At 43.5% G+C, this 22,777-nt stretch overlaps 1 long non-coding RNA gene across 2 annotated transcripts in view; it reads left to right on the top strand.

The window, feature by feature from the left end:
* Positions 1-15,059, top strand: part of LOC135322043 (uncharacterized) — a 42,680-nt gene extending 27,621 nt beyond the window's left edge. For both annotated transcript variants that reach the window (XR_010382322.1, XR_010382321.1), the window contains exons 2-3: positions 13,611-13,712; positions 14,654-15,059. This is a non-coding gene — a long non-coding RNA (uncharacterized LOC135322043). The remainder of the gene's footprint in view (positions 1-13,610; positions 13,713-14,653) is intronic.
* The last annotated feature ends 7,718 nt before the right edge of the window (positions 15,060-22,777 follow it).

The raw sequence follows: 22,777 nt of genomic DNA, 5'->3' as shown, positions 1-22,777 counted from the left end.
GTCTTGAGAAAGAACAAAGTTAGAAGTATCGTATTCCCAGATTTCAAACTATACCACAAAGCAACAATAATCAAAATAGTATGGTACTGGCATAGAAACAGACACATAGAGCAATGTGACAGGATAGAAAGCCCAGAAATAAACCCACACTTATATGGTCAATTACTTTATGACAAAGAATATACAATGAGGAAAAGACAACCTCTTTAATAAAATTGTGTTTGGAAAATTGGATAGCTACCTGCAAAAGAATCAAACTGGACTACTTTCCCACACCTATACAAAAATCAATTCAGAATGGATTAAAGACTTAAATGTAAGACCAGAAACCTTAAAACTTCTAGAAGAAAACATAGGCTGTATTCTCTTTGACATCAGACTTAGCAATATTTTTTTTTTTGATCTGTCTCCTAAGACAAGGGAAGCAAAAGCAAAAATAAACAAATGGGACTATATCAAACTAAAAAGCATTTATGTAGCAGGAATCTATCAACAAAACAAAAAGCCTGCCTACTGAATGGGAGATGAAAAAAGAAACAACACAACTCAATAAAAAATAGAGGATCTGAATAGATATTTTTCTACTATTGTCTACCCTTCCTACTAATTTGAGAATAATTTCCTACACTTACTGTATGTTTGCCTTTACCAGTGAGCTTTTCCATTTTGCAATTTTCTTGTTTCTAGTTGTGGCTCTTTCCTTTCCACCTAGAGAAGTTTCTTAAGCATTTGTTATAGAGCTGGCTTGGTGGTGCTGAATTCTTTTAGCTTTTGCTGGTCTGTAAATCTTTTGATTTCTTCGTCAAATCTGAATGAGAGCCTTGCTGGATAGAGTATTCTTGGTTGTAGGTTTTTCCCTTTCATCACTTTAAATATATAATGCCACTCCCTCTGACCTGCAGAATTTCTCCTGAAAAAATCAGCTGATCATCTTATGGGAGTTCCTTTATATGTTATTTGTTGTTTTACCCCTGATGCTTTTAATATTCTCTCTTTATCTTTAATTTTTGACATTTTAATTATAATATGTCTAGGTGTGTTCCTCTTTGGGTTAATCCTGTATGGGACTCTGTGCACTTCCTAGACTTAGGTGACTACTTCCTTCCCCAGGTTAGAGAAGTTTTCAGCTATTATCTCTTCAAATATTTTCTTAGGTCCATTCTCTCTTCTCTCTTTGGGACCCCAATAATGTGAATGTTAGTGCACTTTATGTTGTCCCAGAGGTCTCAATCTATCTTCATTTCCTTTTATTCTTTTTTCTTTTATCTGTTCTGTGGTAGTGATATCCACTACGTTGTCTTCCAGCTCACTGATTTATTCTTCTGCCCTGTTTAGTCTACTATTTGTTCCTTCTAGTGTATTTTTCATTTCAGTTACTGTATTCTTCTTTTTTTTAATTGAAATATAGTCAATTAAAATGTGTCAATTTCTGTGTACAGTTCAATGTCCCAGACATGCATATATATATGTATATATATACACACACATATATTCATTTTCATATTCTTTTTCATTAAAGGTTATTATAAGATATTGAATATAGTACCCTGTGCTATACAGAAGAAATTTGTTTTTTAATCTATGTTTATATATAGTGGTTATCGGTTACTGTATTCTTCATCTCTGTTTGGTTGTTCTTTATTTTTTCTATCTCTTTGCTAACAACTTCTATCTTCTCACTCTGTTCATCCATTCTCCTCCTGAGATCTCTGATCATCCTTATGATCTTAACTCTGTGCTTTTTCTCAGGTAGATTGCCTATCTCTACATCACTTAGTTCTTTTTCTGGGATTTTATCTTGTTCCTTTGTCTGGAATGTATGTCTTTGTTGCCTCATTTTGTTTGAATTTCTATTTGTATTTTTATGTGTGTGGTGGGTTAGTTACGTTTCTTGACCTTGAAGAAGTGGTCCTCTGTAGGAGACGTCCTATGCATCTCAGCAGCACATTCCCCTCTCATCACCTAGGGGCTTGTGGCCAGCTGATCCTAGGGTAGTTTCTGGCTCTATGTTTGCAGACTTATGTTGCAGGTTGCAAGATGAAAGTTTTCTAGCTTCTGATGTCTGCTCCCTGGTGGGTGAGGCTGTTCCAGAGGCTTGTCAAGCTTCCTGGCAGGAGGGACTGGTGCCTGCCCGCTGGTGGGTGGAGCTGGGTCTTGGCCCTCTGGTGGGCAGGGCCATGTCTAGATGCAGCTTTGGAGTCATCTTTAGGCAGTCTGTCTGCTGATGGCGGGGAATATGTCCCCAGCTAGTTAGTTGTTTGGCCTGAGGTGTCCCAGGCTGCTGGGTTGGGCCAAGTCTCAGTGCTAATGTCCAAGCAATTTGCCAGCCTCCCAGAAGGAGAGCTCACTCAGGTGAACACCCCCAAATGTCTTCCACTGTGTTCATATCTCCAGGGTGAGCTACAGCTGCCCCATGCCTCCCCAGGAGACCCCCAAGATTAGCAGGAATGTCTAGTCCAGGGTCCCATGAAATTACCACTTTTGCCCTTGGTCCCAGCAAGGGTGAGATTTTCTGTGCAACCCTTAAGTGTAATGTCTCTGGTAAAGTCTCTATTTCCTCCAGTCCCATGGAGCTTCTCCAGTCAAGCCCTGCTGGCCTTCAAAGCCCAACACTCTGGGGGCTCCTCTTCCTAGTGCCAGACCCCTCTCCCCACCACCCCCGGGCTGGGGAGCCTGACATGAGACTCAGAACTCTCATTCCCATGGGAGAACCTCTGCAATATAATGACTCTCCAGTTTGTGGGTTGCCAACCTGGGGGTGTGAAGCCTGATTGTATCATGAGTCCACCCTTCCTGTTGGTCTTATTGTGGTTTTCTCTTTAAGCTTTTAGCTACAGAAGATCTTTTTCTGGTAGTTTCCAGTCTTTTTGTTTTTTATCATGAGTTGTTCTGCAGTTAGATGTGATCTTGGTGTGTCTGTGAGAGGAGGTGAGCTCCAGCTCCTTCTACTCTGCCATCTTGGATCCCTGAATAGACATTTTTCCAAAAAAAAAAACAAAACACAGATGGTCAACAATCACATGAAAAGATGTTCAATGTCACTAATTATTAGAGCAATGCAAACCAAAACCACAATGAGAGACTACCTCACACCTGTCAGAATGGCTATCATCAAAAAGACAACAAATAGCAAGTGTTGGTAAGGATGTGGAGAAAGAGGAACCCTCATTCTCCTTTGGTGGGAATGTAAATTGGTGCAGCCGCTGTGGAAAACAGTATGGAGATTTCTCAAAAAATTAAAAGCGGAAATACCATATGATCCAGCAATTCCACTTCTGAGTATTTTTCTGAAGAAAACAAAAAAGCTAATTTGAAAAGATATATGCACCTCTAACTCATTACAGGTTTATTTACAATGGCCAAGATATGGAAGCAAATTAAGTGTCCATCAACAGATAAATGGGTAAAGAAGATGTGGTATATATACACATATATTCCATTGTGTGTGTGTATATGTATATGTAGAATATTGGTCAGCTATATTAGAATATTAGCAATAGAATATTAGTCAGCCATAAAAAAGAATAAAGTCTTGCCATTTGCAGTCCATCCAAGATGAACCTACATGGTTTTACGCTAAGTGAAATAAGTCAGTCAGAGAAAGACAAATACCATGTGATTTCACTCATAAGTGGAATCTGAAAAGCAAAACAGAAAACATACATAACAAACATAACAAAACAGAAGGACAGACACAGAGACTAAACTGGTGGATGCCAAAGAGGAGGATTGTGAGGAGGATGAGTAAAATAGGTATGGGAGATTAAGAGGTACAAACTTCCAGTTATAAAATAGTTAAGGGATGTAGTGTATCACACAGGGAATATATTCAATAATGTTGTAATAACTTTGTATGGTAACAGATGGTAACTAGACTTATCTGATGACCTTTTTTAATTTATAAAAATACTGAATCACTATATTATACACTGAAACATATATGGTAAATCAATTATATCAATTAAAAAATTTTAAAATGAAATAAAATAAGCTGTAATATGAAAAAAAGAAAATAAAAGAATATGACAAAAGCCACTAAAGGAACCCTTGGAAAATTTAAATGTATTCCAGCCACTAAGTGCAGAAGAAATGCCTCTGTGGCATTTAATGGGATTAAAAATTCTTTCTCTACAGTTTCCATTTAATTAAAAAAATCCACTTCAAACTTGGCAAATTAGCAAATGTAGTATTGATTTATTATTAATCTTTCCATCAGACCTCAAACTTGTAGTTGCTTCACAGTCATTTCTATTGTTCTTCAAAAACTGATAAATGAGAAATTCTGGATTCCACTTTTATTTTTAAAAAATAAAATAATAAATTCAGTGCCAAAGTGTTGAAGACAATGGGATTGTGAGTAACAAACATTAAGAATATATACCCTAGAACCACATTAGAAGAATATTGTGGTTCTTCCCATTGGATTTATAAAATAAACTTATGAAAGAAACAAGGTAGTTGATTTACCTATGCACTTGAAATATATCTCAAAAATATTTAAAAATTTACTTTAACATAATTTGGATTAAAAAAATGGCTGAAAGGGCAAAAATGGAGAGAAACAGGGACACTCACTATTGATCAATCCAGACACTCAAATAAGGAGCAAACTCTCCTGAGTCACTAACTAAGCAGAGACCCAGAAGAAAACAAATATTTGGCCATCTTTTTGGGGAGGGAGGGTGGGGTTCATAAGGTATTTCAGAATATTTTTAGATTTACAGAAAACTTGCAAGGTTGTGTAGAGAGTTCCCATAAACCTTTCACCTTGTCTCCCTGACTTTTAACATCTTACATTACCATGGTAATTCTGTCACAACTCTAAGACTTGCCTTGGTACATTACTATCAGCTAAACTCCAGATTTTATTCTGGTTGCACTTGTTTTGCTACTAATGTTTTTACTCTGTTCCAGAGTAACATCCAGGATATCACATTACATTCAGCCGTCATGCCTCCTTACTCTCCTCTAGTCTATGACAGTTTCTCTGTCATTCCTTGTTTTTCCTGACTATGACAGTTTTGAGAAGTACTGATCATTTACTTTGGTGACTCTCCCTTGATTTGAGTTTGTTTAATGTTTTTCTCACTTTTTGAGTTATGGGTTTTTAGGGTGGTTTTATCACAGTAAGGAAGTACCCTTTTCATCACATCCTACAAGGTACATGCTATCAACATGACATCATTTTTGGTGCTAATCTTAATCACCTGGGAGTGTTTGCCATGTTTCTCTACCGTAAAGTTTCTCCCTACTTCTCCCCCAGAACACTCTATTTTTTGGAAGAAAATCGCTAAGTATAGTCCATTTTTGGTATGGGGTAGAGGTTAAGCTCCACTTTGTGAAGGGGAGGAGTATCAATATAAATTCTTCTGCAAAAGATTTTTCTCTTCTCCCTTATTTATTTATTCAGTATGAACTCATGTATATTTATTTTTATGTTTTGGGTTATAATCTAATACTGTTATTTACTTTATTGCTTAAATTTTTCCAGTCTTGGCCATTGGGAGTTCTCTCAAGTTGGCTCCTGTGTCCCTTTGACATCTCTCTCTCTCTCTCTCTCTTTTTTTTTTTTTTTTTTTTGAGTACTTTCTGGTATAACAAGATGCTCTGGGCTTATCTTGTATTTTCCCAACTCCAGACCTAGAATCAGCTATTTCTCCAAAGAGCCCTGGTTTCTCTTGTTGGAGAATGGTGCTTAGAAAATAAGATCTCAACATTGGATGTGTTTGTTGCTACGAGGCCCTCTCAATGCACAGAGTTGGGAAAATTGATACCCATGTATGCGTATTGATCTATAACTACTTCTGTAGCTATCCATCTGTGTCTATACTAAGCTACCCATAGCGATGTTAACTATCCTTTCTAATGTATGCCTGGACAACACCAAGTACAATAAATTTTCTGTTACCTGATATGGTCAAAGAAGGCAGCACCCTGGTTAATCAACTCTCCTAGATAAGTGAGAGTTATCAAACGTGAATTCTGTATATTATCAATCTTCCAAGAACTGGGCTATACCATTAAAATGACTTCTATAGATAATAACAGATTTTTTAAATATATATTTTTATTGATGTATAGTCAGTTTACAATGTTGTGTCAATTTCTGGTGTACAGCACAGTGCCTCAGTCATACATGAACATACATATATTCATTTTCATATTCTTTTTCACCGTAAGTTACTATAAAATATTGAATATATTTCCCTGTGCTGTACAGCATGAACTCATTGTAGCTCATTTAGTCTTCATAAGCCCTCAGGTAGGTACTGTTCCTATCCCAGTTTCACAGATGAGGGCACAGAGGTGCAGAGAGGTGGATCTGCCTAGTGTTACGTAGTAAGTGGCAGAGCAGTCACCAGAGTCCACTACACTATACCTTCTTGGAAAGCTTTCATCTTTCTTTGAGGGTTCTGGAGACAACACTGAGCCATGATTCTGTGTATCAGAAAAAGTATTCTGCAGATGCTTGCATATGTCATAAACCAAGGTGTGATTTATTAAGAATTTTATTTTCTTTCCGATTGTCTGGGGTTGCCATATTTTCTTCAATGAATATCTATTAATTATATATTAAATAAAAACTGTAAACATCATACATTTATTTAGAATAACAGTAACTGGCTATACTTTCCCACCAGAGAGTCTCCTACCATGACCTATATTGTAAGATCAAAGTTCAATTTTAGTATGGTAAGATTTTCTTATATTTGATACATTTTCTTCTTTTTTGATAAAAGAATCTTATATATCTCCCATTACCTTTGCCTATTAAGTAGCTCAATACAAAAATTGCACAGGTCCTTTTGATCTACTTTAATTTTGGGGGGGGGTCATACTTTATCTTTTTTGGTCCATCATTTTACCATAAGGCATGTGAAGTTCATAAATAATATTTATTATTGTTTTAAAAAAAATTTTTAGTGGGGAGGTAATTTGTTCGTTTGTTTAAATGGAGGTACTGAGGATTGAACCCAGGACCTTGTGCATGCTAAGCATGTGCTCTACCACTGAGCTATACCCTCCCTCTATTATTGTTTTTTGAATCATGGTCTTTCACAGAGCCCCTATTGATACCTTGCAGAACCCTAGAGTTCTTTGAGAAATACAGTGTTAGAAGTATTTATCAACTCTCTGAGGTCAATTCTATAGGAGATTTCTGTGAAGAATTACTGGTTAGGACCTTTCTTTGCTGGGGATCCCCATATATCAATATCTATGTCTCTCCCCCTGCCTGCTTTCTTTTTTTCTTTCTTGATATCTCCCTTCTTTTCTTCCTTCTTTCCTTACTTCCTTCTTTCTCTAGCTGGTTAATTGGGTCCCTGAGGCAATATGATCTGCCAGTTGTTCTCTTATCTTTCAAGACATGGCTGCAAAGTCCCCTCTTGGTGAAGCCTCTCTGCCTGTCTCCACCAGTTGTGCCCCTTCCTGTGTGTTTTTGGTTCATGTCCATTTAGTGTCTGTCTAGTGACCCTAACAAAAAGGTCACAGTAGCTAAATCCTTGGGCGGGGATCTGGCATGTCTTTGGTCCCTGGGACCAAATGATGGGATGTCCAGACCAGTAAGGCTACCACATGCCACACATAATCGTCTCTGCCATACATGCAGAGACTGAGTTCACTGCACTAACAGAAATTGGTACACGTACAGTCTTGATGCCAGTCTGGCAAACTGAATCAACTTATTAGGAAAAAACAATTCAGTAGCAAAAGATCAAACAGATTTCTTGACATGGTGTAGACAAGAGTTAACTAAGTTCTGCTCTTCATTAAAATGTTTTGTCATCATTTATACTGTCATAATCATTTTATCTGCCGGGTTTTTTTTTTTTTAATAATTCTATGGGACATTTTTAGTATCTTTTCTGGCCATCTCTGAAAAGACTCATCAAAAGAGTCAGCATTATCACGTTCGCCTCACAAAAGAGTCAGCAATTTATTTTTAAATGTTTAAGTACAGCAATATTATTATTTTTTGAACAGATAATTGAAACATTTATTTTAGCTATTAAGTTATTGCTTCTTGAGGCTTTCTGTGGATATAGTAGAAAAAGAGGGTTTATACTGTTTAAATAGAGAGAAATATAGCCTGTATGAAATAAGCCACTCTTTAGATCAATTCCTTGACTTATTAAAAGTGGTTCTTATTGTAAGCACAGTTTTTGAATAGGGAAAGGCATTTGTTAGAAGCATAATCTAGCATGCTCCAGTTCTGAAATCAGAGGCAGGAAAAGAAGTTCATGAAAAAAAAAATCCATTTATAAGCTCAGCCAAGTCTCTTTCTCATAAGCAGCAACTTCTCTCCTAAATTGGTTCAGACTTGCAGCTCTCACTGCAGAGATGGTTCTGCTCTAGAAAGCTCCTGAATGATTCCAGTCTCTTAATGCCTTGGAGGGCATAGAACTGTGTCTTTAAAGCAGCCCTTGGTCTAATCTTTCTGCCAGAAAGGAGCCTACAGAATTCTAGGAACTAAAATTGGAGGACAACAAGGCAGACATCTTTTCCTATCAAGCCATGTGTTCTGGGCTGAGGCACATATTAAGTGTCTTTCTGCACAGGATGAGATGACAGATGCTCAATTTCTGTTTCTAGGAGATTACAGCATGACAGAGGGCACAGGGCTGGAAGGGTCCACAGTGTACCTAGTCGCAGAATAAATGCTATCTTAGGGCAGAGATTTAGTCAATAAGTAAAGGACTTAACATATTGAGATGTTTAAAGACTTGATTTAAAATAAGCGCAGGCATGATTCGAAATAGACTGGTAACTGACTGTTTACAGGGAGTGGTGAAATTGGGCCCAGGTCACAAACTGAGCCTCATGGGGCCATTTTGTTTAGATTTGGGGAAATACAGTGGCTCTCTAGAAATGGTTCTCAAACCTAGCTGATCTTTAGAGTCATCCAGGAAACTCTTAAAATACAAATTCTCAGGCCTGCCTCTAGATTTATTGAATAAGGGTGGGAGAGGATGGGGCCCAGAAATCTTGAGTTTAGGAGCTACTAAACCTTAGAGACGGAGTTCAGGTTTAGGGCAGGCAAATCTTGTTTTGAATCTTGCCTGTGTGACCTTGAGCAAGTTTCCAGACTCTTCTGAACCACAGAACTTCTAAGAAGAGTAACTTTGGGGTGAATCAATGGGATGCCAAAGGTCTCAAAGTATTGGCGTAGGGGCTGGACATTACTGAGCATTTGGTAACTGTCTTAGTCCATTCAGGCTGCTATAACAAAAAGACCATAGACTAGCTGGCTTAAACAACATTTATTTCTCATAGTTCTAGAGGCTGAGAAGTTCAAGATTATAGTGCTGGCAGACTTGGTGTCTGTAAGGGTTTGCTTCCTGCTGCATAGACAGCAGTCTTCTCTCTGTAACCTCACATGGCCAAAGGGTCAAGGGAGCTCTCTGGGGTCTTTTTTTTTTAATAAGGGCTCCATGCTCATGACCTAATCCCCTCCCAAATGCCCTACTTCCTAATACCGTCATATTGGGAATGAGGATCTTAACATATGAATTTTGCGGGGACATAAACATTCAGTCTATAGCAGGAACCATGGGCTGCTCTCTCTCCTTCCTAATTCCAGCACGTGATGCTCTTTGGGATTTCTGTGGACATGGGTGATACCCAATTAAACCATAATCAGATGGCCACGTAGCAGGTCAAGAAACTGGCTGATTCAGAGAGGAAGTGTTTGATATCTGGTTAATTCTGATAACCCCAGGTTGAACCTGATTGACTGTGTTGCTGCCCAAAGGCCAACAGCACCTGGCTGGAACCAGCTGAGCAGGCTGGCATAGCCTCAGGGCTTCTGATTCACTGAAAGACATTGCTTGTCTTGGGTCCCCTAAGCATGTGATAATCACACTTCAAGGTTCTCTGGGTTCTTACCATAATGAGTGGAGGGTGGGTGGACAGCATCTGGCTGGCCTTCAGGTGCAAACACCAAGAGAACTCAGGGCATCTGGAGCCACAGAATAAACATGGCCTGGCTTCCTGGATTGTCAATTTTACTCAAATCTTGGAGGAAGCAGTGTTATTTTTATACTATGAATAGCTGTTTTTTTTTTTTTTTTTTTTTTTTTGATGATTTGCTTTGTGCCAGGCACATTTATCTTAGTAGCAATCTGATGAGAAAACCTTGTGAAGTAGTTGCTTTCATCATCTTGGTTTTTACAGATGAGGAAAAACTGGGCCACAGAGATGTTAGGTAACTAGACAAAGAGGTATTAGAAGGGAGCAAAGAGTATGAGGAGAGAAGGCACTCCTGGCAGAGGGCACAACATGTGCAAAGGCCCTGAGGCCAAAAGGAGCAAAGTGTATCTAAGGAAAAGAAAGTCCAGGATAGCTTATGTACAGAGAACAAAAAAGCAAGGGCCACCAGCTCATGCAGGGGCTCATGGGCCACCGCAATTTTGTCTGTTCTCATAAAAGCATTGGGAAGTAACTGAGACTTTGTTTTTAATTTAGCTTTTATTATGGAATTTTAAAAACACAGACATAAGTAGTAAGATCACAGATCCCACATACTATCACCCAGCTTCAGCAATTAACCACTGATATGTTTCAAGCAAGAAAGTGACATGATTAGTTTTATGTTTGTACCAACAAACCAACGCACCCTCTGGCCACTGTGGAGAAGGAATTGGAGACAAAAGAGTGGACGTGGACAGAACTGCTGGGAAGCCACCACAGTGGTCCAGGAGACAGAGAGTGTCATGGCGAGTGAGGATAAACTGAGGGCAGTGGACAGATTTTGGAGAAATGGATATGAAGGGGTCATGGATCAGCTTCACCCAGAAGCAGAGCCTGAGACAAGGATTTGAGTTCAAGTAGTTTATTTGGGGCTCAAGAAATACCAACAGGCAAGTGAGGAAGGGAGACAGGGAAGGAAGAAGGAAAGGGAGCCAGTGTCTTCTCAAGACAGCTACCCCTTGGGCAGGACCAGCTGTGTAATTTGCAGAGCTGGTGCAAAATGGAAATGTGAGGCCTTGTGCTCCTAAATTATTGAGAAATTCAGAATGATGACAGCAGAGTATTCAGCCAAGCACAGGGCCCCTCTACAACCTTACACATTGCAAGCGCATGAAGTGCATCTCGCCTTTGGGCAATTGGAGCTCACTCCTGTGGGAAACTGGGTGAAATAAGACACCCATCTCAGAGGGATGAGGGAGGTATCAGTCTCGGGTCGATGACTGCTCCTGAAGAGGTCTAGCTTCCTGGCAATCCCAGCCTGCCCGGCTTAGAAGGACAGCTTCCCCTGGCTTCTTCATGCAGATCCTGGAGGTTGGAAGTGTGCCAGTGCCACTGATGGATATGGTCTGTCCTTAGGGACGTGGGTCAGACAAGGATAAGGAGGTGTCTCCAAGGGGGCACAGGTGACTTGTAGGTTCCTGGCTTATGCACTGGAAGGTCAGAGGGTCCTTCCTGGAGAAAGGGAACACTGGAAAGGGAGTAGGTGGGGGCAGGTGAGGGAAGCACCAGATTTGGTTTGAATATGTTGAGCTCAACTCATCCATGTGGAGATGTCGGGAAGGCAGCTGGAATTTTGACTTTTCGGCTCAGAGGAAACATCTGGCTATGGGTGTGGATGGAAGTGGCAGGGAGGGAGTGCTGAGGGCTCTGGGATGCTGGGTACCCACGGTCCACAGGCTGGAGCCAGGACATAGGCCAGTACTGAGGGTGTTTAGTTAACTAAAGCCGAAAGCTGCTCCCTTAGCCTCCCCAGACCCTGGCCTCTGGACCAGGGGAGTTAGGTGGGCACCTGGCCTTAAGGGGTTAGTGCCATCTCTCTGAGGCGGAGGCTGGAGTCACCACCCTCCCCAGGCCCCCATAAACGGCTTCCTGTCCCAGCCTTGGTAGAGACAGAGAGCAGATGGTCCAAAACCACCAGTGTTGGACTGAACTTTCACCACTTTCCCACGTGCACTCCCCCAGCCCAGGCAGAGGTAGAAACAGAGGGAGAGTCAAGTTCTGAACTCTCCCGCACAAACACTGAAGGAGTGTTTCCATCCTTATCTCCAGTTTCTGTTTCATGGGTTTCCTCTGTGCAAGTAACACCCTAAGTTTACCAGTAGATATTAAAACAATGAATTTGCCCCCTCAATGGAGACAGTGAAATGGCTGGAGTTTTACAGAATCCAATTACCAAGAGCAGTTAAATTGTCCAAAATTTGGTCCATGGGCGTTCAGATGACAAAGGTGTTCTTGCATATCAATGTCTATTTAAAGAAAGTGTGCCCAGGCACCATTAGTGCCAAGAGAGACTCCTGGAAGCCACTTTATTTCTCATCATTAAAGTCAACCTGAGTTTCCGAACAAAGAGCAGGATAAATGAATCGGACCTGCCAGGCTCAGGCAGCCCTGGGCTCCTTAATCCAGTAAGCGCTCCCTTATTGTTAATTCTCATTAAAACGATGGTCAAACAAATCACATGGCACCTGCTGGCTCTTGCTTTCAGAGAAAGACCTCTTCCCAGGGGGCCCTGGACACAGTGGTTGGGCCCCTAAGCCCGTGCAGGGGGAGTCAGGACACCCACTGGCTGTGGCTGTAGGTCAGTCTCCAGCTTTCACAGCCTTACTTCAGGTCTTCCTGGGCAGCATTTACTTTTCTTGTGCTTATAAAAATGGGCATATATAAAAACATCTCTTCAGGTGTTTGTGCGGGCAGATTGCAGAGATCTGGAAAAAAGCCAGAGTATAAATCTACACTGAAACATTTAGATGGAAAGTGGAGAAAAAATGCAGATGAATGTGTTCTATTTGTCATTGTGGAAAATTAAACATCTGGGCTGTTGATTAAGTTTTTACTTTTTAATCCAGCTGTTTTGGCATGGCACAGTCACAGCCTGAGAGATTCTTATTTGTCATAATTTCATGGTTATTTTATTCAGGAATGATATTCAAATACCAAACATCAGGTTTGGCATGAATGCTAGCCCCAAACAGCTGATATTGGTGTGTGCTGGCCGGGTGGCAGTCCTGGCTGTCCTGTTCACTCTGCAAGTGATGGCAAGAGGAGGGGACACCGAGGCAAGACTAGAGATGGTATTTACATTTGTCCTAGGATCTCACTGCAAACAAGGGGTAGAAAGGTGCTAGTGAAAAAGCTGAGTGTTGGGTGACACCGGTGTCTCTGGGAATTCAATTCCTAGGTCCGGTACTAGCCCGGCTGCCCGCTCCCAGGGGCAGCTGGCTGTCCTCCCACCGCTGGCTGTCCTCCTGATACCAGAGCAGAACACCAATAGCAAGGACTTGGAATCCGAAGATGGATAATCTGTAATATCAAAAATGACACTGTAAATTGGTTCCAAATACAAGGATGTTTCGTTATGGCGCTGGGGCTGTCTCACACAGCTTCATGCTTCAAATGTTTCTCAGCCAAATAAAGAGGCCTAATAGCCATCAAACTCTTGTCCAACGTAATTACCATAAATCATTATAAATGGGCTCTAATATAGCTAGAAACATTGATGCACAGCTATGGTCACGGGGAAATGGGGCCAAGAGATTATTTTGCTGAGAGAATGTGCTACCAAATCACATTCACAGGACCCAGCTGAACCCTTGTTCAGAAAGTGAAGGAAATCTCCCCCAAATGTCTTGTGATTGTCACAGGTGCCATTAAATGTGGGAAAGAACTGGAATGTAGTACCAGTCCAGGAAAAACGCCAGCAGCCACACGTCTCAGGGAGCAGCGTTTCAGCAGTCATCGTGAAGGTAAGCGTTGACATTAATGCAGCAGGACCATTATTGCCTGGCCTCATTCGAGGGGCCTTACGCCAATTAACTACCTTATAAGGTAGGCTTGGTTAATGTCCCATTTACCGATGAGTCAGGCGCTCCCAGGTTACCACTTCTCTTTAAATCCATTATTCATTTCCCACCAATTATTGATACCTTCTAGGTGTCTTGGGGGAAACACAGAGGAGACCAACTTCTGCCCTTAAGGGTGTGGTACGTGCTGGTATGTCCTGCAGATGCAAGTCTGAAGACACTGAAGGGAGGACCACTGGGAAGAGGGGACAGGAAGGAAGGGAGACACAGCAGGAAGAGAGATGGATGGTGAAAGCGGCATATGTTTGAGACCATGGCTTTCAAATGCACTGTGTGACTTTGGAGAGATGCTGTAACTTTTTTTAGGCCTCAGTGTTCACATCTGTAAAATGTATTTGTATTTTCTGTGTGTTTGTCACTTCTCCCCTGGTAACAGTGTTGCTAGTGGGTGTGTGCTGGGATCCCCAAGGGAAGACTGGGGAGGGAGGCCCATTGGAGCAGAGCCTTGAGAGCAGGCAAGGTTCTCCTTGTTTTCACTCCCACCTCACCACCATGACGTGGATGCCAATTCCAGGAAAAAATGAGACGTTTGCTTTCCTGTTCTCCTCCCTGTGGCCCCAGGCTGGATCTAGACACAGATCCTCTGCCCTGTCCCACCCTGTCTGTGGACTTGCCTGCCCAGCCTCCCTCCAGCCTGCCCCCACCTTGTCCAGATGGTTCCTTATGGCCAGATTTAGCAAATAAAATACAGGACATCAGTTGAATTCAGATTTCAGATAAACAACAAAGACATTTTTTAGCTTCAGTATGTATGTACTATGCAATATTTGGAACATACTTATACCAAAAAAAAAAAGTTTAAAAAATGTGTTGTTTTATTGCAGCAAAGTGTTACAGCTCAGTTGTGACAGCAGCCTGGATCCTGACAAGAGACCAAGCAGCACTCAGAGGGTTGGAGAACTCAAGTTTATTATGCTGGCAGACCCAGAAGAGTTAACTCTCCAAGCTTCGGACCCCATCTGTAGGTTTACACAGGCTTTTATAGGCTGCCAGTCTAGACTTTGCAACATCGTATGCAAATAAGGTGTAACAAAGTTGATTAATCAGGAACGAGCTTTTTGGAAATGGACCAATCAGGAGTGAGCTCAGGGAACCAATAGAATCTTAGGGGTAAATTCTGCTTTCCTAGAAGGAAGCCGTTTTATACAGGCAAAAAAGCTAGATAATGCTGCTGCGACAGGGAACCGGATGGCGCTGGCAAGAAAGTAGTGGCTCTACCTGGGGGTCCCCCTGGTCTTTTCCATGGGGCTTCCCACCTCAGTTTATCCTAAGTTAAAATGTAACTGGGGCGTCCTGTGTTTCATCTGAAACTTAACACCCTGTCTCAGGGAGGCCTCCCTCAGCACCAGCAGGCCCCCGGCCCAGGCCCTCCCAGGAATGCCTGATTACGGTTTTTTCTGGAATTCATTCATCCAGTCTTCAGAAATGGCCCAAACGTCCCCGGGAAGAGAGCTCTGTGTCAGACTCTCTGGGCCCGAGATGACCTGGCAGAGTATGCCCTGGAGAACCTCCCATTCAGTAGGAGGGAGAGGGGGCGCATCCGTTAGCAACCTTGTTACCAGGTGGGAAGTGTGGAGAACCGCAAAGACACGAGTTGAGGTGGGCTGGGGGGAAGGTTCCAGGAGGAGGCGGTCGTAGAGGGAGGGTTGCCCCAGGTGGCCGGGGAGAGCGAGGGCGGAGCGACGCTGCGGGAGACAACGCTTCCCGAGCACGTGGGGGCACCGCCTCTGCAGGGAGTTTTGTGACACAAACACGGCCGGTCCCCAACTCTGGCCAGCAGAGGGCGGGCTGGCTTGTGAAATGATTTTGCTCCAACACCAGGAGGAAAACGCCCCCTTAGGTTAGAGGTTCTCTTTTTCTTTGCTCTGAAATCAGGTCAAAGAGGAGGAAAGACGAGGGTACATCCTTTCCTTTGTGACAGCGAGGGTCTTCCTGAGAACCCCACCAGAGCAAGGAGGTCAGAGGGGTGACCTCAGCACCTAGTGCGGGGCCGCACTCAGTGAGTGGACAGACACTATGGGAAAGGATGGGGGGAAGAAGGGAGGGAGGAAGGGAGGGAGGGAAGGAGGGGAAGGCAAGCCTTCCTTGATGAGCAGGGACCCACAGGACCCACGTGGTGATCTCAGTGCATCTGCCCAGGGCTTGACACACAAAAGCCACTGTTGAAATAGAGAATGAATGGCCCCCAGAGAGGGAAATACTGAGAGCCTTCTACTTCCACACATTCAGGGTATTTAGGGTTGGTCTAGAGGTAAACTTGGGAAGGAGAAGTGGGAAGAAGGGGCTGGAAAAAAGGGAAACCCTTAGGGAAGAGAGAAGGATGGCAAAAATTGTAGATGTGCTTTCAGATGTGCTGTCTGACTTTACAGACACCGTATAACTTTTTTTTTCAGGCCTCAGTTTTCACATTGTTGATGTACTGGGCACTTCCTACCTGGTAACAAGGTTGCTAACGGATGTGCCCCCTCTCCTACTGAGCGGGAGGTTCTCCAGGGGAGACCCTGCCAGGTCATCTCAGCCCCAGAGAATTTGGCACAGAGCTGACTTCATGGGGCGCTGGGGCCGTTTCTGAAGATTGGATCAATGAATTCCAGAAAAAAACGTAAATAGGCATCCCTGGGAGGGCCCGGGCCAGGGTGGGGGCCTGTCGGTGCTGAGGGAGGTCTCCCAGCAGCTGAGTATTAGGTTGTCAGATGAAACAGGATGGCCTAGTTTAATTTTAGTATCAATGGTCAAAAGAGAAAATAGATGTGATCACGTGACAGTGCTTTGAAAACTGCGAAATATGTGCAAAAATGAGGAGCTCTTGTCAGTCTCATTGTTACTCTCTCTTCTCCCCATGAAAAGACAGGAGAGAGTATGTGTGTTGAGTAAAAAGAAGAGGGAGGGAGGGAGGAGGGAAGGAAGAGAGAAGAGGGAAGACAGGAAGCACATTCTGGGTGTGGTCAGTATTTCCTTTTCCCTCCAGTCCCCTTGCTAAACCAGGGACCCAGGGCTCTAACTTTCTTATTTTCAGGTGAGAAGGTTCATTCACTGTCCAACAAGCATTTACTGAGCCCACATTTCCACCCTCGCAGGAGGGAACCTCCTGATGGGGCCACAGCCTGTACCCAACATGATTCCCTCGAGGCTTTGTGGGGCCCCAGTTTAAAAAGCACTTTTGCAGGAAGTTTCTCATTTGTCCTCTAGGCAGCTGAGGAACTGGGTGGATTTTTCTCTGTTTTAGAGACAGGAGACAAGTTCAGAGACCCGAAGTGCTGCCCGAGGTGACCCCAGCCAGTGGGTCAGTACAGCCTCTTTTCAGACTAGTCCTCCAGAAGTCGTGATTTGATACACATATCAGGAGAAAGTGGTCTTGGTTGTGGAATAAACCAGGGGACTGCGGGAAATTGGAAACAAGCGGTGGAAGCTCTAGGCTGTTCCCCTTGCTTGTGTGTTTCTGAGGTAATTGTCATGGCTTGGTCAGTTGTGGGCCCTTTACGCTCTCTGCAAAGCCTCCCACACAGATTATCACTTAATCCCCACACTGGACGACAGGATGGCACCCAGGGAGGTTAAGTGACCAGTTCAGGGTCACACAGCTGGGAGGGTTGGGGGCTCTGAGTGCAGGTCCCTCTGACTCTTGCTCAGGCTGTGAATAGTATCCAGGGCTTGTGAGTGTTCACCAGTGTTTGTGGAAAGACTGACGGGTTCTTACCCGGCCAGGTCCAGACCTGGTTCTTCTCTCTGAGCAGCGCTCCTACCTGCCGAGACAGCTCTGTGTGCACCTGGAGAAATGCCTGCGAGGCCTTGTTGAATGAGTGAGTGAAAAAAGAAGTCATGCTGACAAGGGCTTAATTTCCAGAATATACAAACAGCTAGTGCAACTCAATAACAAGAAAACAAACAGCCCAATCCAAAAATGGGCAGAAGACATAAATAGATATTTCTCCAAGGAAGACATAAAGATAGCCAATAGGCACATGAAAAGGTGCTCAATACTGCTAATTATCAGAGAAATGCAAATCAAAACTACAATGAGGTATCACCTCACACCAGTCAGAATGACCATCACCAAAAAGTCTACAAGTAATAAATGCTGGAGACTGTGTGGAGAAAAGGGAACCCTCCTACACTGTTGGTGGGAATATAGTTTGGTGCAGCCATTATGGAAAATAGTATGGAGATTCCTCAAAAAACTAAAAATAGAGCTACCATATGATCCAGCAGTCCCACTCCTGGGCATATATCCAGAGAGAACTCTAACTCAACAAGGTATGTGCACCCAATGTTCACAGCAGCACTATTTACAATAGCCAAGACATGGAAGCACCCTAAATCTCCATCAACTAATGAATGGATAAGAAGATGTGGTATATATACACAGTGGAATACTACTCAGCCATGAAAAGAATGACATAATGCCATTTGCAGCAACATGGATGGACCTAGAGATTATCATATGAAAATAAAATAAGTCAGGAAGAGAAAGACAAATACCATATGATATCACATATTTAGAATCTTAAAAAAAATGATACAAATGAACTTATTTACAAAATAGAAAGAGACACACAGAAAACAAACTTGTAGTTACCAAAGGGGAAAGGGAGGAGGGATAAATTAGGAGTTTGGGATTAGCAGATACAAACTACTATATGTAAAATAGATAAACAACAATGTCCTACTATATATAGCACAGGGAACTACAGTCAATATCTTATAATAACCAATATCTTATAATAACCAATAATAAAAAAAGTTTTATATATATATATATATATATATATATATAAAACTGACTCACTTTGCTGTACACCAGAAACTAACACAACACTGTAAATCAACTATAATTCATTTTAAAAAAGAAGTCCCAGAACTCTGCAGACTGGTGGGCTCATATTTTTGTTTATGTGAAGAATAACTCAGAGGATATTAACCACTGTCTTCGGTGGTTACCTCTGTGGCCTCATCAGGAAGTTCCCTCCTGCGAGGGTGGAAATGTGGGCTCAGTAAATGCTTGTTGGATAGTGAATGAATCGTCTCACCTGAAAATAAGAAAGTTAGAGCCTTGGGTCCCTGGTTTAGCAAGGGGACTGGAGGGAAAAGGAAATGCTGACCACACCCAGAATGTGCCTTCTATCTTCTCTCCTCTTCTTTCCTTCCCTCCTCCCTCCCTCCCTCCCTCTGTAGTGGTGAAAGAGGGGGAGGCAAAGGGCAGAGGAGAGAATGGGGTGAGCCCTGGGAGGCCTCAGCTGAGGCCTTGGTGCGATCCTCAGGGTGGCAGTCACTGGTGCCCTCAGAGCCCCCAGTGTGGCCAGGGCCAGCAGGCCTGGCACAGATTGGCCTTGCAGCAGCTCAGAAGCTGCCTCCAGATGGCACCATAGTCCCCCTTCCAGGCCAATCTCCAGGCCTGTGGCTCTGTGGACAGTCCCAGCACCTCTGCCAGTGATGGAGGCGGCAGATGCTGCAAGTGGCCAGAGCCCCGTCTCCAGGCCAGAGCAGCTGAGCGTTAGGAGACAGTCTTCTAGGGTCTCTCGCATTTTTGCACATTTCTTGAGCCTTTGTACCAGATGATCATTTCTAGCAAAGAGCCTTAGAAGTGAGTGATAGTGTAGTGTTTCCTTCTGAAGCAAAGAGCAGACGTGCCCAATGACCATTATAAAATGTTCTGCTCCTCTAAGTTCAGGGTTTCTGTTCTGGGGGTTTACATTGCAAAATACACTCAACATTCTACGATATACTAGAGTTTTGTTCTTGGAAACACAGGGGACAGTGTGGCCTAATGGTTAAGAGGTCAGACTCTGAACGTAGGCTCAAATCCCAGCATTGCGAGGAAGCTTGTTCTGTAGACATGTGACCTGCAGAATGTGATCTCAGAGTAGACACTACCAAGAGAGGGTGGGATGTCGGGAGAGAAAAGATCAGAGACAGCTTAATGGCAGTCAGATTTATTGCCAGAAACCTGCAGAAAGGGGTCCCGAGTTAGACTGGAGCCCGCTTCTTTGCGTAGAGGTGTGGTTATTTAATGCCTGGGGGTAGGAGCTGATTGGTGGGTTCTGATGCAAATGAGGGGTGCTGAGAGGTAAGTGCTGCTGATTGGTGAGTATGCTGAAAGTGAAAGGGGCGTGTCTGAAAGAGAGAGGGGCGTGTCTGAAAGGGAGACAGGCGTGTAGGATGAACTTTCCCTCCAGTAGTTCTCACTCAGGTCCTGGGAGGGGTTTCACGCAGATGAGGTATGCAGAAGAGTAAATGCTGATTGGTGGGTTTTGCAGAAGGCAGAAGTTGTGGCTTGCAGCTGTTGGGCTTGTCCCGAAATGGCGGCGGATCACCAAAATAGAGTTGGTCATATCTATCAACGTACACCCTATGAGCCAGCAATTTTACCCTAGGTAGATAGCCAACAGAAATACACCCCTATGTGTGCTGAAAAACATCTGCTAGAATGAAAGCGGTGGAAGCTACCCAAGTGTTCACCAACAGAAGGTATTCTACATGTAGAGTCCTGTGCAGCAATGGGAACACACCGCAGTATGCATGAACCTCACAGACGTGTGGGGAAGGAGCCAGACGTAGAAGAGTGTACGTGGTAAGGCTCGTGCACATAAAAGACAGAACAGGCACCACCAATGTTGCTGAAAGAGGTCAGGATGGCAGTCACCCTCTGGGGGCAGTGACTGAAGATGCTTCTGGGAGTTGGTCACGCTCTATGTCTTGAGCTGAGGGCTGGTGATGCAGGTGCAAAAATTGATCACATGTTTTTCCATATGTAAATTAGTTTTCAATAAAAAGTTTAAGAAGTGGAAAGGGGTGGATAGCGATAGATTTGTTTAATTTCAGGGGACTGAGATCCTTTTGAACCTGAAAAAGGTTGTTTCAGAAAAATCCATGGGATCTCCTACAAGAGAGCAGTGGGAAAAGATGGATGGCAGTAACACAAACGAAGAGAAGCTTAGATATGTTCGAGGAAGCTTTGTCCACAATGGTGACTCTTAGAAACAGTTAAATAACTCTTCATATGTGGGCTGTGCTTTGTGGCTTTTCAAAGCACTTTCACGTTTATCTGATATTCATGCATTGAACATGAAAAATTATTATTTTGATGGCTGGCACTGCTAATTTTAGGAAGTTCCCAGATAAAACAATTCAGAGGTAGAAGGTGATATTCTGGTTTGGAAAATGACAGTGAAGCAGAGGGGTCATCCAATTGCTCCACATAAGAAATGCAAGGAGCCTTTGGGTGGGGCTGGGAAAGAAGAGAGGAGGAGGGTTGGGCAGTGCAGGGCAAGATGGCAGAAGGTTGATTTCACAAGAATCAGGAACCTTTACATGGACTTACTCTGTACTGGACGCTGTCACACGTGCACACACGCATACACACCCCTTATGATCTTTTCCATCCTCATTCTGCAGGGAAGTGATGTGAAGTCAACTGTTCCAGGTCACAGGCCTTTGAGCCTCCGTGGGTCACTGCTCGAGAGTCTGCTCTCCTGAGCTGCTAGCCTCCATTGCTTCCCTGTGTCTTTGAAAACAGAGTCTATGATGCCATCAATGGTTGTTTGTGATTGGCAGTGTAAATCTCTTCTTCCTCTGACCCCGTTTTCAATGAAGACTCTTCCACATAAGTGTGGGGGGTGGGGCTGAGCTGCACGTTGGGATCAGCGATGAGCAGACACTGGAACAGCGCAGGAGGGAGATAGGGGTGAGCTGGAGATACCAGCAGGGGCAGGAGGTGGTCCTGAGGGCAGCCCTCCCCAAGGAGTCACAGAAATCTTAGGGGGAAAATATTGGATTTCCTGTTCACCAGGGACTGAGGTCCCAGCCAGTTTAATTTAAATTTCAAAGAGCAGCATGACTGCAGCTGGCATCTGGGTTATACACACAGCAACTGTGAGAGATGGGGAGAAAGGCTCCATGAGCCCCATTTCACGGAATAAATTAGCCCCGGAGAGATTAAGAAACTTGTCCAAGTTCGCACAGTGGTGTGGTACTGAGGGATTTAAACTACTTCGGCTAGGAACACTTGCAAAGGATTTGTGCCCTAAAAATACAGTTCCTGCCACATGGGTACCCAGGCTGCCCCAGCTCCTGCCCTTTCCAAGGCTGGGGAATTTCATTCAGCCCTTTCTCTTTGACTGTGAGCTGCCTACATCCTCTGGTAAACGACCATCTTTGGCTTAAGTAAGCTTAGTTTGCCATGACTTACCCGATTAACAGATGGATATGAGACATGCCCTTGGCCCCGCCCTGTGCTTGCAGACCTGGCCCCTCTCCTGGAATAGCTCCTTGTCTGGAGGGGAGCCTCAGTAGAGCTGCCTCAGTGACCATCATCCACAAGGAGCTGGGGTGGGGGCAGTGGAGGCTGGGGGAGGAAGAAAATGTCCCTCCATTGCAACGACAGGACTCAGATCTATAAATAGTCATCAGAAATAGAGCAGAGAGAGAGAAAGAAGTTACCCGTGAGCTTACATTTAATTCAAAGGTGTACTTTTTCTTCCTTCTGAGACAAGCTATTTGATTCTTTTCCAACGGAAAAAGCCAAAAACCATCCTGAATCACCAAAGAATCTATTCAGCCCTCTTGATGGCCCTCAGGATAGGGAGTCAGATAGCCTCCTCCCAGGGCTGTGTGCAGGTGGATGGCTGCCGGGTGTGAAAGAAGGACAGTGAGCACCAGGCCTCTTCCCTGCTTCTCCTTCCAGTGAGGCACCCAAAACTCATCAGCGCCAGCAGCCAGAGGGGAGCGATTCATTAGCAGATCTGGTTTTGCATGATTTAGTAGTTGGCATTAGCAAATTAAGTCTGCTTGGCTTCCCTCGTTTTAATGGCCATTAGAGGAAACGTGAGGAAAACACAGGCTCATAATCCCAGCAGTTTTCTGGAGATGATAATTAATAACAACAACAAGAAAGCGCTAATAAGACTTTGCAGTTTTCCCTTCTCACGTTTTCTGGCTTATTCCTCACACTG

Source organism: Camelus dromedarius, chromosome 9, assembly GCF_036321535.1.
Source record: "Camelus dromedarius isolate mCamDro1 chromosome 9, mCamDro1.pat, whole genome shotgun sequence".
In the NCBI taxonomy this organism is placed as follows: domain Eukaryota; kingdom Metazoa; phylum Chordata; class Mammalia; order Artiodactyla; family Camelidae; genus Camelus; species Camelus dromedarius.
This window is presented reverse-complemented; position numbering and strand designations above follow the sequence as displayed.